General features: G+C 46.6%; 1 pseudogene; it reads right to left on the bottom strand.

Annotated features, from left to right (window-relative positions):
* Positions 1–1,071: 1,071 nt before the first annotated feature.
* Positions 1,072–18,522, bottom strand: LOC133628612 (keratin, type I cytoskeletal 10-like; annotated as a pseudogene).
* Positions 18,523–18,763: the final 241 nt, after the last annotated feature.

Raw genomic sequence — 18,763 nt, 5'->3', positions numbered from 1 at the left:
CACACACACGACAGCCCTCCACGGGCTCCGACGTGCATTTATCCCAAAAGCTGCAGCTCCTTTATGCCTCTTGTGTCGGTCTGCTCTGTGGCCTGCAGGCTCTCCAGCACGGTCTGCGCCATGGCCACCTCCTCACACAGTCTCTCACCAGTCCGGGTGCACGCACACGGAGATGCTGGTGGCTCTCAGTCCTGTCATGGCCCTGCATGGGTTGCAGGGATACAGTCTGCATTCTCAAAATGGCTTGCAGTGAGATCTCTGGTCTGGTGCTCCTCCTTCCTTCCTCCTTCTCTGACTGTGGGGTCCATGTGGTCGCCTCCATCTTGTATCACTCTTACACCTCCTACCAGCACTTCAAATTCCTGTCCCTAAATAGTGATCGCAGAGATCTGTGGTTTGGTTATTGTCAGCCAGGGCTAAACCACCACAGTCTGTTTCTTTGTGGCACTCATTCGTATTAGAAGGGGTGTGGTTAGCAGATCTAGAGAGGTTCTCCTCCCCATCTACTCTGCCCTCATGAGGCCACATCTGGAATATTGTGTCCAGTTCTGGGCCCCTCAGTTCAAGAAGGACAGGGAGCTGCTGGAGAGAGTTTAGCATAGGGCCACAAGGATGATGGACTGCAGTATCTCCCTTCTGATGAAAGGCCGAGGGAGCTGGGGCTCTTTAGCTTGGAGAAGAAGAGACCAAGGAGTGATCTAATGTTTATAAATATGTAAAGGGTGGGTGTCAGAAGGATGGAGCCAGGCTGTTCTCAATGATAGGACAAGGGGCAACGGGTACAAGCTGGAACATGAGGTTGAAAAGAAACACAAGGAAAAATTTCTTCACTGTGAGGGTGATGGAGCACTGGAACAGGCTGCCGAGTTGTGGAGTCTCCTTCTCTGGAGACATTCAAAACCCACCTGGATGAGTTCCTGTGTGACCTATTCTAGGTGGTGCTGCTCTGGCAGGGGGGTTGGATTAGATGATCTTTTGAGTCATCTCTGAGGCACCAGTATCTACCAGACAGAGAAGCAGCTTGGTTATGTGATAGATGACATAAATGTTCCAAAAGCATAAAGGAAAACTTCAGCAGAGTACAAAGGCAGCAGTGTTTACAATGTTCTGCAAAGAATGAGAGAGATGAAGAAAAAAAGCTGGACTTTTAACTATACGATTAACTGATGTCACCCTCAAAACTGAATAGAAATCGAATGTGTGTTTCTTAAGTGGGGTTGGTCCTTTACTTTTACTAACGATTCTTTCCTATGTGTGTGCAATCTAACACTTTCCAGAAAGTTTATTCTTGGTATTGTTTACCCTGGGAAGAGTATGTTGACACAGTGTATAAATGAGTAAGGATGGGACTGAGATAACAGTGTGCCCATAAAACAGTTCTCACCTTGACTTTCACCACTACTCCTTCAAGACTGAGACTGGGAAGATGAAGAGTAGGAGTGAGAACTGCTGATGCCTCCTGAGACTCTTCTGCCTCCTCCTCCTCCTCCAATACTACTGCACCACCGCTTTCCCCTCCTATTCCTCCACTTCCTCCTCCTATTCCACTGCCAGAGGAAATGCCACCACCTCCATAGCTACCACTCATGCTACCACCTCCTCCTCTTCCTCCTCCAAAAGAGTAGCCACCACCTCCCATGCCTCCTCCCATGCCTCCTGATGGGACCCTGCCAAGAAAGAGAAAGGAGGAAAAGGATTAATCAAATGCATTTTTTATCTAAGAAAGAAATCTATCTACATATCCTGCACAGAAGCCTGCACTTCTCTTTTCTAGAACCTAGCACAGATCAGCAAGGCAACTGATGCAGTACCAAAAATCAACCTCTCTTTCAATTTCAGCTTGAATGCAAGAGTTTTTGTTTTTCCCATATTCTGCTCACGTATTTCTTGCAAGATATAGCATTGCTGCTTTATTGGTGTGTTATGTCACTGCACTCCAAATTGCAAAGGCAGAAAATTGAGCTTTAGCTGTTATTTCAGGTGCCATTTACAAGCATAAGGGAAACTGAAGTAGCTTGAACTTTCAAAGAATTTCACACTGAGACTGTTATGAAGGTTTGGAAAACTATAGTTTTTCTCTGCTAACAGTCTTTTCCAAGCTGGCTTCTGTCTGTTCAGTTCCTGGCTTTTTCTGGAACCACAGTGAAGGTAAGGCTCTGTATGTGGATTTCCCTGTCCAGCCCCAAATCAATAGGCTAGAATTTCTGCACTCATTTTTCTTCACACGATTTATATTCTGAACAGGCTTGCCAAGAAATTTACCTCAAACATGGGAGGTGATTGGTCAAGATAGCTGAATTAACATCATTTCAGTACAAAATCATTTTGCAAATCTAGATTGTTAATCTCTTGTCTTTGTGACTAATCTAGCAACTCCAAGTTCCACATAATGCTGTATTCTTTTATCAGTTTACATACACAAGTTCTTGCTGTCCTTCCTCAAGCAGTGCCTGGTACTGAGCAATCTCTTGTCCCAGGTAGGTCTTTATGCCCAGGAGCATCTTGTACTCCTGGTTCTGACTCTCCATCTCACAGCAGATGCTGGCCAGCTCCTCCTCCAAGGGGCCAATCATACCCTGGATCTGCTGCAGCTGCATGTTGTAACAATGTTCTGTGTCTTCCAAGTTGGATTGCAAAGAGTCTACCTGCAAATGGAAAAAAATGAGATCTTCACAAACCAGAAAAAAAAGCCTGTCTTTGAAGAGAAGTAGTCCATTATTCCATTCTCTACAGATACAACACTTTCTAGGTGTAACCATACTTTCATTCCAGTGACACATACAGCTCGTGTCACAGGTGAAGCAGACACAAATATCTTTACTTACCATGCTGATTTGTGACTGCAGCTCAGTTTCCAGGCTTTGATATTCACGTCTCATCTCAGAGATCTGTTGTTTGCTTGCTTGTATCTCCTGGCCACTTGAGTGGACTTGCTGATTAACTTCTTCCATCTGAAAAACTCACATACAAAATTTAGGCATTTTTTATAATAAGAAAAGCATCAAGAAAGCAATTAATAAATCTTTGTGAAAGATTTAGTAACTGAAAAACACCTGTGCTTTAACTTAATTTCATACCAGCTTTCCATCTCTTTCTGGTTGTTCTCAATAAGCCATTCATATTCTCATTGCATTTCATTTAATTTTTCCATCAAATTCATTCCAGGAGTAGCATTGACCTCCACATTGACATCGCCACCAGATTGTGTTTGCACTCCTTTTTATTCCTGAAAAAAAAAAAAAACCTCACCAAGTTCTCAGAGGGTGACAATAAGAAGAAATATCATAGGTTAAAATAAAGGAAAAGAAAGGGACACAAATCCTCACATGGCCACATCACTTCTGAAAAGGAGGTCTCATCTTCCTTAGTCATGAAAGGGAACAATTCTGCTACTCCTAAGACAAACATTACAGTGAACAATAGCTAGGCACCACATATGCATTGACCTTGACATTTTCTCCTTAGGGCCATAAGGAATTCTATGCAGCGTGCTCTTTTTTAAAATCCTTTAATGTATTTTTCTTCTCAATAGGAAATGTCACTGCAGATACTTTAACTATTTTCTTTTGACTCCTCCAAATATTCTATCCAATTTTCCTTCCATGAGTTCAACAACAAAATTGTACTTTGTACTGAAATACATTCATTTCCCTGGTCTCATTTTGCCACACATTGACCTAGCTTATTACATCAGTTGCAGGCAGCTATGGATGCTACCTACTCCCGAAAATCAAAGCCAGATTGTGTCAAGTTGGATGATCAAAGACAGTGGCCAAAATCTGGTTACTGCTAGTGGAAGAAATCCACAGGAAATTTTTTGAGTATTGAGTTTTGGTTAGTTATTATTTTAAAGTGTACAGAAAATTACCTCTTTGTGGTTCTTTCTAAGAAAGATCAAGTCCTCTTTTAGGGATTCAAACTGTGTCCCCAAGTCAGATCTTGCTAGAGTCAGTTGATCCAAAGTGGACATAATCCATTAATATCACTTGCCACACTCTGGTGGAGAGTATATTCAGTTTCATATCTAAATGACAGACAAGAAAGATAGTAAAAGTGCAGCCAGACCTCTTTGTCGTCTTGATTATGAGCAGATCCCATCTATACATCTTTGGGTTTTAATCCTGTTTCTCTATTCTTAAAAGAAAGAACCCACTTCTTTTTCCATATCCAAAAGTTTTGTTTGATTTCAGTAGAATTTCTCTCAATGAGCTTTATATGATGACGATTATGCCTATAAATCTACATGCAAGGATGGAGAAACTTAGACTGTAGTCCTTTCAGTTGTATACTTCAATAACTTGTCTGGAGAAAAATAGTAACAAAAAGCTAAAAAAGTCATTCTCAGAATGCTTTTCCCAACAGTTATATATTCTGCCATTGGAGCCAAGAGGCTATAACACCTACAAAGATTAATTGATAATACGAACTCATGGAGGGTAAAGGAAGGTCAGATGAAATGAAACAGAATGGGAAAGACTCACTTGAGTCTGAAGTCATCCACGGTCATTCTGGTGTTGTCAATGACAAGAAGTATCTTATTAAGGTCCATATTTACACCAACAATGTGAAAGGGAGAGGGCAGATGTTATTTGGTCAGTTGTCTTTTCAGTCAAACACACAGATAGAGGAAAGAAATACCTGTGCAGAAACACATTTCATAATGTCTTTATGATAATGTCAAGCCTGACTAGTGCTGCAAGAGCCATACAGAGAGAACAGTTTATTCCTTCCAGTTCAAACAAAGTGCTTTTGCTGTCAATTTTGGTTTACAAATATCCATTCAAAAAATGGTGGGAAAATGTAATTAACATTGCATTTGGCACCAACCATATTCATGTAGGTATTGTGGTTTTGCCCAGCTGGAGCTAAGGGGAAAAAACCCCGTGACTCCTCCCCCTCCTGGCGGAATGTAGAGGGTATCGGGGGTGGGAGGGGAGTATTCCACCCCTTAAGGGTGGAATATAATACTTACAATATCTTATTAAGGGGTATTCCACCCCTTATTCTATACCATCTACACGTCATGTCTAGGTTTACACATCATAATCATCTGCATACACATAACACAGAGCAACTATAGGAATAATGACATTCAACAGCTATCATTATACAATTTAATTCACGGGCTATTCTCATCCAGAATCAAATTCCCTTGAGGCACACATTGACTCTCCGCATCCTTGCACATTACCCACCATGTGCACCCAGGTCCCTGAGCAAAAATAATCCCGTGGATGTGTTTGCATTTACCTGAGGCAGGACATACACAGACTGCCTTCCCTTACATAGCATTTACATGTACCACAGGGACTTTATCCCCTTCTACAATATGCAAGGGTTAGCCAGCTCAACTGACAGCTCCTCTGGAGTTGACCAGCCAGGTGGCCTTTTCCAAGTGTATATCCCAATGCTTAAAAGTTTCACCTTGAGTGTAGTTTTCAATAATCCATTGTATCGCTCAGCTTTTCCAGAGGCAGGTACATGATAAGGAATATGATAAACCCATTAAATGCCATGCTCTTTGGCCCAGGCTTCTATGAGGTTGTTTCTGAAGTGTGTCCCATTGTCTGACTCAATTCTTTCTGAGGTGCCATATCGCCATAGGACTTTTCTTTCAAGGCCCTGAATAGTGTTCCGGGCGGTGGCATGAGACACAGGATATGTTTCCAAATATCCTGTGGTTGTCTTCACCATTGTGAGCACAGAGAATCATAGAATCATAGAACGGTAGGGGTTGGAAGGGACCTTTAGAGATCATCTAGTCCAATTCCCCTGCAGAAGCAGGGTCACCTAGATCAGGTCACATAGGAACATGTCCAGGCGGGTCTTGAAGACCTCCAAGGAAGGAGACTCCACAACCCCTCTGGGCAGCCTGTTCCACTGCTCCGTCACCCTCACAGTGAAATAGTTTTTTATTATATTTAAGTGAAACTTTTTGTGTTCCAACTTCATCCCATTACCCCTTATTCTGTTACTATCTGCTATAGAAAAAAGGGATGTCCAAACCTCCTGACACCCACCCTTTAGATATTTATAAATGTTAATAAGATCACCCCTCAATCTCCTCTTCTCCAGACTAAACAGCCCCAGTTCCCGCAGCCTTTCCTCATATGAAAGATGTTCGATATCCCTCATCATCTTGGTGGCCCTGCACTGGACTCTCTCCAGCACTTCCCTGTCCCTCTTGAGCTGAGGAGCCCAGAACTGGACAGATGCAGGGATCTGCACTTATCCTTGTTGAACCTCATGAGGTTCCTCTCTGCCCAAATCTCAAGCTGGTCGAGATCCCGCTGAATGGCAGCACAGCCTTCTGAGTCAGTCCTCCCAGTTTGGTGTCATCAGGGAACTTGCTGAGGGTACACTCTGTCCCCTCATCTAGATCGTTGATGAAGATGTTGAACAAGACTGGCCCCAGAATCGATCCCTGTGGAACTCCACTGGCCACAGGCCTCCAACTTGACTCTGTGCCATTGATCACCATCCTCTGGGCTCTGTCATTCAGCCACCTCTCAATCCTCCTCACTGTCCACTCATCCAAGCCATGCTGCCTGAGCTTTCTGATGAGGATGTTATGGCAGACAGTGTCAAAAGCCTTGCTGAAGTCAAGGTAGATGACATCCGCTGCTCTCCCCTCATCTAGCCAGCCAATTATGCACTCATAGAAGGCTATCAGGTTAGTCAATGTTCTGGTTTAGCAAGGAGCAGCTTTTGGCTTAGTAACAGGGGGAGCGGGTTGCAGTGAAGACCCGGTAAAGAGTTTGCGGACTCTCCCCCGGCTCCTGGGTTCACACCCACCTCCAGCCCGGCTGGGCCAATCTGGCACCTCTGCGATCACTATTTAGGGGACGGGAATTTGAAATGCGAGGAGGGAGGTGTATGAGTGATACAAGATGGAGGCGACCACGCGGACCCTTCAGCCAGAGAAGGAGGAAGGAAGGAGAAGCAATAGACCAGAGACTCCTCTGCAAGCCGTGGCGAGAATGCAAGCTGTGCCCCTGCAACCTATGGAGATCCATGGCAGGACCGAGGGTTACCAGCAGCTCCATATGAGTGAGCCTGGACAGGCGAGGGACTGTGTGGGGAGACGGCCATGGCCCAGGCCGTGTTGGAGAGCCTGCACGTCGCAGAGCAGCCCCACACGAGAGGCAAAGAGGAGCTGCAGCCTTTGGAATACGTGCACGTCGGAGCAACCCATGCAGGTCTGCCATGCATGTGAGTTACCCCACGGACTTGAAGGGAGGACTGGCGTGGAGTTCACCCATCCTGAGGAGGGACAAACGGCAGAAGTTATCGGGAACAGACTAACTGAAACCCCCACTGCCTGCCCCCCCGAACCGTTCAGGGGGGACAGGGTAAAAACACCAGGATCAGGGCTCTGAGCCCGGGAAGAGGGGAGGTGTGGCAAGAAGATGTTCTTAAAAAGGCTGATTGGACTCTTCACTGTTGTATTACTCTGTGTTGTTTTATCTTGGTTATGTTTTGGGTTTTGGGGGTATGTTTTAGTTGATGTTGCATTAAATTATTTTCTGTTCTTTCTGTCTGTTTTGTCCTGAACCTTAAGCGGCAATTAAGCTCTCCCTACCCTTGAGCAATTCTCAGCCACTTTGGTACTCGAGGCTAATCATGGTCTTTGTTCCCTGATGGGCCTAAACCAGGACAGTCAAACAGGATTTCCCCTTGGTGAAGCCGTGTTGACTCCCCTTGATAACCATCTCTTCCTTCATATGTTCAGGGATACCATTCAGGATGAGTTGTTCCATCAGTTTTCCAGGGATGGAGGTGAGGCTGACCGGCCTGTAGTTTCCTAGGTTGTCCTTCTTGCCCTTTTTGAAGACTAGAGTGACATTGGCCTTTCTGCAGTCCTCAGGCACTTCACCTGTCCTCTATAATTGTTCAAAAATGATGGAGAGAGGCTTAACAATCACATCAGTCAGCTCTCTCAGAACTCTAGGATGCACCCCGTCAGGACCCATTGACTTATGAGCCTTAAGCTTGGTCAAAAAGTCTTTAACCTCTTTCTCTTCCACCCAGGGCAAGTCCTCTGCTGTCCTGGCCATCCTGTTATCTTTGCCGGACTGGGCTTGCCGAGGGTCAGCCTTGGCTGTAAAGACTGAAGCAAAGAAGGCAATCAGTACTTTGGTCTTCTGCATCCTCAGACACCAGGGCACCCTCAGCGTTTAGCAGTGGGCCCACATCCCCCCTCATCATCCTTCTGCTGCTGATGTACTTGAAAAATGCCTTATTACTGTCCTTAACATCCCTGGCTAAATTAAATTCTAAAAGGGCCTTAGCCTTCCTAGTTGCACCCCTGCATGCCCTGGAAATGTTCCCATACTCTTCTCAAGAAGTTAGCCCCTTTTTCCACCTCTCATAGATGGCTGCTTTCTGCCTGAGTTTTCCCAGCAGATCCTTGCTCATCCATAGAGGCCTCCTACCTCCTTTTCCTCCTTTCTTGCCCATTGGGACACACTCCTCCTGGGTTTGGAGGAAGTGGTGCTTGAAGATTGACCAGCTCTCATCGACACTTCTGTCTTCTAGAATCATATCCCATGAGATCTGTCCAAGTAGATCTTTGAAGAGGCTAAAGTCGGCTTGCCTGAAATCCAGGGTCACAGTCCTGCTTTGTGTCCTGCCCCTTCCACACAGGATCTTGAACTCTACCATCTCATGGTCACTGCAGCCGAGGTTGCCTCCAACCTTCACATCCCCAACCAGGCCCTCTCTATTTGTCAGTACCAGGTCCAGCAGCACACCCCTCTTTGTTGATTCCTCGATCATCTGTGACAGGAAGTTGTCGTCAACAATCTGTAGGAACCTCCTGGACTGCGTGATTGGCTGTGTGGCTATCCCAGCAAATATCAGGGTGGTTGAAGTCCCCCATGAGGACCAGGGACTGTGATCGTGAGGCAGCTCTCAACTGTTCGTAGGAGGCCTCAACCATATCCACCTCCTGATCAGGTGGCCTGTAGCACACAGACAACAATATCACCTGCCTTGCCCTGCCCATTAATGTTTACCCATAAGCACTCTACTCACTCCTCATCCCCACCCAGGCACATTTTGGTACACATTAATTTCTCTCTCACACAGAGAGCAACTCCACCTCCACACCTTGTCAGTATCTTTCCTGAACAATACATAACCCTCCATGGCTGTGCTCCAGTCATGGCAGCTGTCACACCTATCAAGCTGTAGTCCCCAAGGAAGGATCCATTGTCAAAGAACCCAAAGCCTTCCCGTCGGCACCAGCCTCTCAGTAAGGAGTTTACTTGGCTGATTTTTCCATTACAAACTTCTCCTTTATCTCCAGTGAACAGGATAGAGGAGAAAATAACCTGAGCCCCTCTACCTTTTACCTGCCCCCCCAAGGATTTAAAATCCATCTGAATCCTGGAGATGTCATGCTTCATGACATCATTTATACCTACATGGAACACAAGTAGGGGGTAGTAGCCTGCATCCCTGACGAGCCGTGGCATTCTCTCGGTCACATCCCTGATCTTGGCCCCAGGCAGGCAGCACACCTCTCTTGACTCCCTACCTGCTCCACAGATGGGTCTTTCAGTGTCCCTTAGCAGCGAGTCACCCAAAACAAGCACCCATCACCTCTTCCTGCGATGTCCATTACCTACTGCAGGTGGAGAAGCTGATGGATTGTTTAGTGGGTTTTCCCCTTTTGGAACTTGCTCGTCGAAGTCCCTTGTCACCAGTGCCTAATACTTATTTGTAGTGGGCACTCTGGAAGGAGGGCTTTGAAGACAAGACTTTGTCTTTCTTTTTTTTGTAACCAGGGTCCATGACTTATTGGAATTACTGGAGGCTTGCGTCTGATTGTGGAACTCTCCATCTATCTCCACTTCTTCCCCTCTAATACTACAGAGCCTACTCACAGTTTCCTGCATCTCTTTTACCAGGCACTGTAGTTACTGAATTTGAGGGCACCTATGACACATTTTTGCCTCAGAGGCTGTGGTAGTTTTACCCTGGCTGGATGCCAGGTGCCCACCACATTGCTCTATCCCCCATCTCCTCAGCAAGCCAGGGAAGGGGAGAAAATAAGATGGGAGTCTTGTGGGTTGAGATAAAAGCAATTTAATAAAGAAAGCAAAAGCCACGTGCGCGGGAAGCAAAGCAAAAGCAGATAAAGCTGTTACTCTCTACTTCCCATCAGCAGTGATGTCTGGCCACCTCCCGAGAAGCAGGGCTTCGGTACGCGTAGCGGTTGCTTTTGGAAGGCCAAACATGAATCTTTCCTCCCCTTCCTGCTCCTCTCCCCCAGTTTATATTACTGAGCTGACGTCATATGGTATGGAATATCTCCTTGGTCAGCCTGGGTCAATTGTTCTGGCCGTGGTTCCTCCCAAGACTGTGCTCACCCATAGCTATTGGTGAAGGTGGGGGAAGGAATGCTGGAGGGACAGCCCTGATGCTGTGCGAGCAGTAGTCATAATATTGATACCAACAGTAAGCACAGCACTGCAAGAGCTGCTGTGGAAAATCACTGCCATCCCAGACTCACTACAGAGGCATAGGTCCCTGAGCAGTCTAAACACTCCCTTCACTCCACCTGGACTGAAGCTTCTCTACTAACCGGCTCTGTCTGGGTGGATGCGGTGACCTTCACCTGGGTTTTGTCCACCTGAGCCCTGGCTTTAGTCCTTAGGCGAGTGCTCACAATTTTGCTAGGTTGAAGCTGAAGCTGGGGCACTTTGACTTCTGCTTCTCTATGTGGCCTGTGGGGTTGTTCCCTGCCCGTCCTCCCTGCTCGCCCTGCCTGCGCGAACATCCGTGCAAACTGCCGCATCACTCCCTATTTGCCAGTCCTGTTCACCGTGCTCCTGGTCGCTCACACTTCCTGGGGGACGATTAAATCCCCTGCGGTTGCTGCGGCTCCGTCTCCCAGCAAGACTGTCCCCCCCACGAGAGTTGCCTGGTCCTGGTGGCTCTCCTCGCTTATCCTCCACTCCCCGTGCTCCTCAATCGGCCACACAGCCACAAATAAACGAGCCTTGCCTCCGCATTGTTTACCACCGTTGTTTGTTGAACAAGACTGGCCCCAGAACCGATCCCTGTGGAACTCCACTGGCCACAGGCCTCCAACTCGATTCTGTGCCATTGATCACCACCCTCTGGGCTCTGTCATTCAGACACCTCTCAATCCTCCTCACTTTCCACTCATCCAAGCCACACTGCCTGAGCTTTCTGATGAGGATGTTATGGCAGACAGTGTCAAAAGCCTTGCTGAAGTCAAGGTAGATGACATTCGCTGCTCTCCCCTCATCTAGCCAGCTGGTTGTGCACTCATAGAAGGATATCAGGTTGGTCAAACAGGATTTCCCCTTGGTGAAGCCATGTTGACTCCCCTTGATAACCATCTCTTCCTTCATATGTTCAGGGATACCATTCAGGATGAGTTGTTCCATCAGTTTTCCAGGGATGGAGGTGAGGCTGACCGGCCTGTAGGTTCCTAGGTCATCCTTCTTGCCCTTCTTGCCCATCCCTGGCTAAATACAATTGTAGAAGGGCTCTAGCCTTCCTAGTTGTACCCGTGCATGCCCTGGTGTTGCTGCTACCGAAACATCACTAGGCCACCCGCACATACCACTCGGCCCACCTCCGCTGAGGGGACAAAATCACTGCATATTCAGTATGGATGATGCTTTATTCCAACTAATTGTTTACATCATGTGCTTTTATCTGCTAACACAAGCACCTCCTTTCACTCCACCCCGTGCCCACCTCTTCTGCACCCTCCACCTCTTGCGTTACAACCCGAGGTCTTCCGGACGCCTACAACATCTCCCCCTCCCTGAGCTCGATGACTCCAGCATCCTGTGGCACGGGCTGATACATAACGTGTCTGCCCAGCACACGTGCTAGTTGAGCCAATTGTGGGAAGTTATAAACAGGTGCTGATTGTGTTCCACTTCACTGCCCAATCTCGCCAATAGTTGAGTGACCCCCACTGGATCTGCATCACGGCGAGCACTCTGAAGAACATGTCAATCTGTAAAAGAGACTCAGCAGACCGTTAGACTCATATCTCTGGTCGTATTCATTGCACCGGGACCCGCTGCTGGGTTCCCTCCTTTTCTACACAAGCATAGCCTCGGCCCAGGCACATAAGCTTCCACCCTGATTCCCACTCCCCAGTGTCAATTTACCGTAATTTGACTGCTGGTAATCTACTGAAACCAGTTCCTGCTCCCTAAAGAGTGCTTGCGCTGATATAGGTCCTGACCCTTGGACAAAGTGATTAAGGATCTACAGACAGCGCATTAAAATATTGTGTTATCTATCAGGGGTAATTCTATGTCCCATGCTGTCCCCCTCCCTAAGAAGGTTGAGCTGTACTTTAAGAGTAGCGTGAGCGCGTTCAACGATTGTGTGCACCAATTTGATCATCCCAGTTTGACAGAATTCCTGTGTCACATGGGAGGTGTCATAAGGCCCATTGTCAGTTTTGATTTGTTCAGGACATCCTAGGATGACTATACATTGTAGCCAGTGCCTGATCACATGACGTGCTGTGGCTCGGTGCATGGGAGTAGCTAGTATGTATCCACTGCAGGTGTCAATGGTGACATGGAGGTGATGGTTGGGGTGAAAGGGCTCATAAATTGTGACATCCATTTGCCAGATCTGATTCGGGAGCAACCCTTGGGGATTTAACTCCGGCTTCCCATGGTAGCACCAAAGGACATTGAGGGCAAGCAGTAACTATCTGCTTTGCCACTTGGAGAGGGATCTTGCTCTGATGATGTAGAGCCCGTGCTCCACAATGCAAAAGGCATGTAGTTGTCTGGCAGTTGGGAAATTCTCTTGGGTGGAGATAGGTCATACATGCCAGTACACATCAATTCAGTAAATATTAATTGTTCCCTCACATACAGAGCAACTCCACCTCCACGTCTTGTTAGTCTGTCTTTCCACATGGTGTTTGCCTTGGCGAGTCTGTGGCAGTGGGATGTAATCAATCTGCCAAGCCTCTCCATATTTATATTTTTCATCGCCCTTCATACCATATGGGCTTCGATCATTTTGCTTGTTTAATTGTACCATGTCTCACACTCATGGATAATATGTGCAATAGTGTCCAAGGTTAAGTCCATTCCTCGATCACGAGCCCATTTATAGGTAGCGTCTCTTCCTTGATGACCTGAGGTATCATGGGCCCATTGAGCAAAAAATAACTCCCCCTTGTGTTGCCAATCCAGGTCTATCTGAGAAATCTTAGCAGCCTTGTCAACTTGCTCATTATGCAGATGTTCTTCCATGGCCCATTTTTTGGGTATGTGAGCATCTACATGGCGCATCTTCACAACCAGCTTCTCCATTCGAGCAGCAATGTCCTGCCATAGTGGAGCAGACCAGACGGGTTTGCCCCGTTGTTGCCAGTTGTTATGTCTCCATTGCTGTAGCCATCCCTACAGAGCGTTTGCCACCATCCACGAATCAGTGTAGAGGTAGATCCTTGGCCATTTTTCCCATTCAGCAATGTCTAAAACCAATTGAATAGCTTTTACCTCTGCAAACTAGCTCGATTCATCCTCTCCTTCTGTAGTTTCTGAAATTTTGTGTAGAGGACTCCACACACCTGCCTTCCATCTCCGATACCTTCCCACAAGGCAGCAGGACTCATTGGTAAACAGAGCATACTGCTTCTCATCTTCTGACAGTTCATCATACGATGGGGCCTCGTCAACATGTGTCACCTTCTCTGGTGATATTTCACCATCTTCGCACTCTGGCCAGTTTGTGATCACCTCCAGAATTCCAGGGCAGCTAGGCTTCCCTATGTGAGCTCGTTGTGTGATCAGTGCAATCCACTTACTCCATGTAGCATCAGCTGCATGATGCATGGGGAATGCCCTCCCTTTGAACATCCAGCCCAGCACTGGCAGTCAAGGTGCTAGGAAGAGTTGCGTTTATGTGCCAATCACTTCTGAGGCAGCTTGAACTCCTTCATATGCTGCCAGTATCTCCTTCTTGGTTGGAGTGTATCGGGCTTCGGATCCTCTGTATCCCCGACTCCAGAACCCGAGGGGTCGGCCTCGACCCTCCCCAGGTGCTCTCTGCCAAAGACTCCAAGTAGGGCCATTCTCCTCGGCTGTGGTGTAGAGCACATTTTTAACATCTGGTCCTGTCCGGACTGGCCCAAGCGCCATTGCATGAACAATCTTGTTTCATTTGTTCAAAACTTTGTTGCTGTTCAGGACCCCATTCAAAATCATTCTTCTTCCATGTCACACGGTAGAGGGGGCTCACAGTCATACTATAATTTGGAATGTGCATTCTCCAAAAACCCACAACACCTAGGAAAGCTTGTGTTTCCTTTTTGTTAGTTGGTGGAGACATGGCTGCAATCTTGTTTATCACCTCTATTGGGATATGACAACGTCCATCCTGCCATTTTACTCCTAAAAACTGGATCTCCTGTGCAGGTCCTTTAACTTTATTGTGTTTTATGTCAAAGCTGGCCTTTAGAAGGATTTTAATTATTTTCTTTCCTTTATCAAGGACTTCCACTGCTGAGTCACTCCACATCACGATATCATCAATGTATTGCAGGTGTTCTGGGGCCTCACCCTCCTCCAGTGTGGCCTGGATCAGTCCATGCCAAATGGTGGGGCTGTGTTTCCACCCCTGGGAGAGTCGATTCCAGGTATACTGCACCCCTCTCCAAGTGAAAGCAAACTGAGGCCTGCACTCTTCTGCTAAAGGGATTGAGAAGAATGCATTGGCAATATCAGTGGTGGCATACCATTTGGATGCCTTGGACTCCAATTTGATTTGGAGTTACAGCATGTCTGGCACAGCCACGCTCAGCGGTGGCGTGACTTCATTCAGGCCACGATAGTCTACTGTCAGTCTCCACTCTCCAGTAGACTTTTGTACTGGCCATATAGGGCTGTTAAAGGGTGAGTGGGTTTTGCTGATCACCCCTTGGCTCTCCAATTGGTGAATCAACTTATGAATGGGAATCACTGAATTTCTGCTGTTGCGATATTGCTGCCGGTGCACTGTTGTGGTTGCAATTGGTACCTGTTGCTCCTCAACCTTCAGCAACCCCACAACAGAAGGGTCCTCTGAAAGGCCAGACATGCTGGATAATTGTTCAGTCTCCTCTGCCTCCACTGCAGTACCCGTATCCTTTTGGTTCCTTAAAATACTCACTCTTAAGATAATCTATGCCTAAGATGCATGGAGCTTCAGGGCCTGTTGCAATGGGATGCTTGTGACAGTTTGTGCCAGTCAGACTCACTTCAGCTTCTAATACAGATAGCCGTTGAGATCCCCCTGTCACTCCAGAAATACAAATGGATTCTGTCCCTTTAAAATTTGATGGCACCAGAGTACATTGTGCACTGATGTCCACTAAAGCCTTGTATTCTTGTGGATCTGATGTGCCAGGCCAACGAATCCACACAGTCCAATAAACCTGATTATCCCTTTCCTCCACCTGGCTGGAGGCAGGGCCCCCCTAATACTGGTCATCATAGTCATCATTTACTCTTTCCCAGGAAACACTGGAGGACCCCTCAAGGGAATCAAAATTGAAATCAATCCTCCTATCTTGTCTAGGGGGTTGCTCACTGGAAACTGGAGCAGCATTCCTCCAAGGAGAGTTATTTCTTTTAACCCTTCCTCTCCGCAACTCCTGTGCCTTTGCTTTTGGAGTGGGTGATCTTAGAGTGGATGTCCTTGGAGTAGATGGGGTTGGTGGCCTATCCCACTTGCTCATATTTTCTCCTTGGTTTTGTGGATAGGACCGTGAAACATCCTGGGGTATATACTCCTTACATTCCTGTTCTTGAGCATGGGGAATGCTTATTCTTAACAGCTGGAGTACTGGCAGGTGGAGAGCGAGATACGAATTGGTCAATCTTCCTTGACATTTTCTCTACAGCTGAAACAACAGCTTGTAGGGGAGAAGACACATTTTCTTCATATTGCCGAAGTTGAGCAGCTAGTTGTTCCACCGTTTACCTCTCATCTTCTTTCCAGGAGACAACTGCCAATGAACTGGCATAGTTTGGTGGTGCACTTCGTAGGAACTTTCGCCACATAACTCATGTGCATTGAACTTCATCTGGGTCTGTGGGGGCACAGTCATTATAAATAATCTCTAGCATAGCTAACTCCCTCAGATACTGAATACCTTTCTCCATGGTGGTTCACTTGCTTGGGGGGCTTGTAATATCTTCCTTGAAGGTGTATCTTTCTTTCACATCCGACAGAAGTCGTCTCCAGAGGCTGAGGGTTTGTGACAGTCTTCCCATAGCCTTATCAATGCCCCCATCCCGGGACAAGGAGCCCAATTGCCTGGCTTCCTTGCCCTCTAAGTCCAAACTGTGGGCTCCATTTTCTCAGCATCGGAGCATCCAGGTGATAATGTGCTCACCTGGGAGATGGCCTTAATCTTCCCGCACATCTCGCAGTTCCTCAGGGACAAGGATCGTCTGATTATCTCTGGCTCCAACTCTTCTTCCCTCTGTGATATCCCTGGTTCATCTTCATCCTTCGTGCTGTGAACTGATTTTTTTGTGTATTTCTTTTTCTGTACAGGAGCAACTGATACTGGCACAAATTGATTCTCTGATTCAACAGCAATTGTATCAGTTGCCTGGGTTTGAGTGGCCGCAGTTGTAGCAGCAGTCTGAGTTTGAGTGGATACAGCAACAATATCCACCGTCTGGGTATGAGTGTCCACAGTGGTAAGAGCAACGGAGTCTGCTGTCTGGGTGTGAGTGTTCACAGCTGCAACAGGGACATCCACTGCTGGAGTCAGAACAGCAGCTGGCTCTGGCACAGCTGATTTAGGAATGGGTTTGTGTGTTCTCCAAATCTTTACAGGTAAAAAGCTCCTCGGACACCTGCCCATATTCTGTATGCCTCTCCTCACATAGCTACCCAACCTCACAATTCTCCAAAAGACAATTTTTACAATCCAAGTTGAGGTGAAAATGAGGGAAAATAATACAAACATGGTAATTAGAACATTCCAAGTATTATTGTTAGAATCCATCAGAAGCACCTTGAAGAAATGAGGGTAAGTAAAATAGTGGGAGGAATTATACATGTCAGTTTTTCCCATAAATTGAGTGCCATTATTAAGTTCTAGGAGAAAATGTGGAAGAGACAACAAAGCCATGTACACATTCCAATCCAACTTAATAACCCATGACACAATCATATCATAAGCCAATCCCATTCAGTGCAGTAGCATGAGAATTTTCATACATTTTCCACAGGTGATAAACACTATCACAGGGCATACATGATGCAGATAAGAGGACATGTAATACCACCATACAAGCATATCAACCAACATTGTGACTAGCAATCAGTTAATTAGTATTAGGAGTGTACACAAGGAGTTTGTTTAAACCCACTCTGTTCTATTTCAACCTTGCGGGCCCCACATTGAGCACCAATTAATGTTGTGGTTTTGCCCAACGACAAAAACCCACGACTCCTCCTCCTCCCGGTGGAATGCGGAGGGGATTGGGGGAAAAAAAAAGTAAAAGAGCCTGCATAAGTTGAAATAAGAACAATTTACTAGGGGGAAAATTTAAGGGGAACAACTATAACAAAGATAAGGGGATATTACAAAGAAAACTGGTGGGTGACACAGATGCTCACCACCCAGGACCCGACCTAAGTTACCGCTCCGGACTGGCGACCGAGAAACCACGATCCCAGAAGAAAGCTTCTTCCGGCTAGCCCCTACCTATATACTGGACATGACGTTAGGATATTATCGAATACCTGCTGGCCAGCCTGGGTCAGCTCTTCAGGCTGTACCCTTTCCTGGTTCCTCATGGGAATTAACTCTATCCTAGCTCAAACCAGGACAGAAGGAGATATGGGATCATTAAATGGCTGAGGGCTAGAATTAGACAAAATGCATACATTTGCTTATCCTGTATCTTCACCAAAAGAAGCAATTAATATGGCCAATAGTAGCACAACATAAGCAAGCAATGATTCTGTCTCCCGTTCAAGACAGTGAGGAACAAACAAGTAGGAGCATAGTGTTGAAAGGAACGCTGGACAGGCCCCATAATGGGTGCTATTGCACCAAACAATGCTACCTGCCCCAAACACAAGTATGCCAGAATCCACCTATCACCCACAGCAGAGAAAAACTGGTAGTCAGGCTTTGCCACCACACCAGTCTGCTTCCTGGCTAAAACAAAGCAGGGAATATGTTGCCCCAAATAGGGACATTGTGCTGCAGGAGGCAAGTGCCATTCTACTGACAATCTGTTCAAAGTTAGTCAAATCAAATCATACCTGGTTTTGAAGTTCTTCAATTGTTCTGTAGTATTGGCTGTAGTCCCTGTTAGAAGTGTGACTTTCATTTTTATACCACTCCCTGATCAGGTGTTCAAGTTGAGTATTTTCATCTTGCAAGTGTCGTACTTTAACCACGTAAAAAGCCAGGCAATCATTAAGGTTCTGCATGGTCAACTTTTCATTTGTGGATAGCAAGCTGGTATATTCACCAAACCCCATTCCACTACAACTACCTCCACCAAGGCTGTCACCACCAAAGCCACCACTACTCCTGAAGCCACTAAATCCACCTCCAATATATCCACCACCACCAAAACTACCTCCACCAAGGTGTTGTGGTTTGGCCCAGCTAGCACAGCAGCACCACGACAGTCTCTCGCTCGGTGCCCCCATTCACCCCCACCCTCGTTAGGATGGCAGAGGCCCCAGTGAAATGGGAGGAAAAAGATAACCAAGGTTG

The sequence above is a fragment of the Colius striatus genome, chromosome W (genome assembly GCF_028858725.1).
Source record: "Colius striatus isolate bColStr4 chromosome W, bColStr4.1.hap1, whole genome shotgun sequence".
NCBI classification, from domain to species: domain Eukaryota; kingdom Metazoa; phylum Chordata; class Aves; order Coliiformes; family Coliidae; genus Colius; species Colius striatus.
Note: the sequence above shows the minus strand (reverse complement) of the source record. Positions and strands in the feature narration are given on the sequence as shown.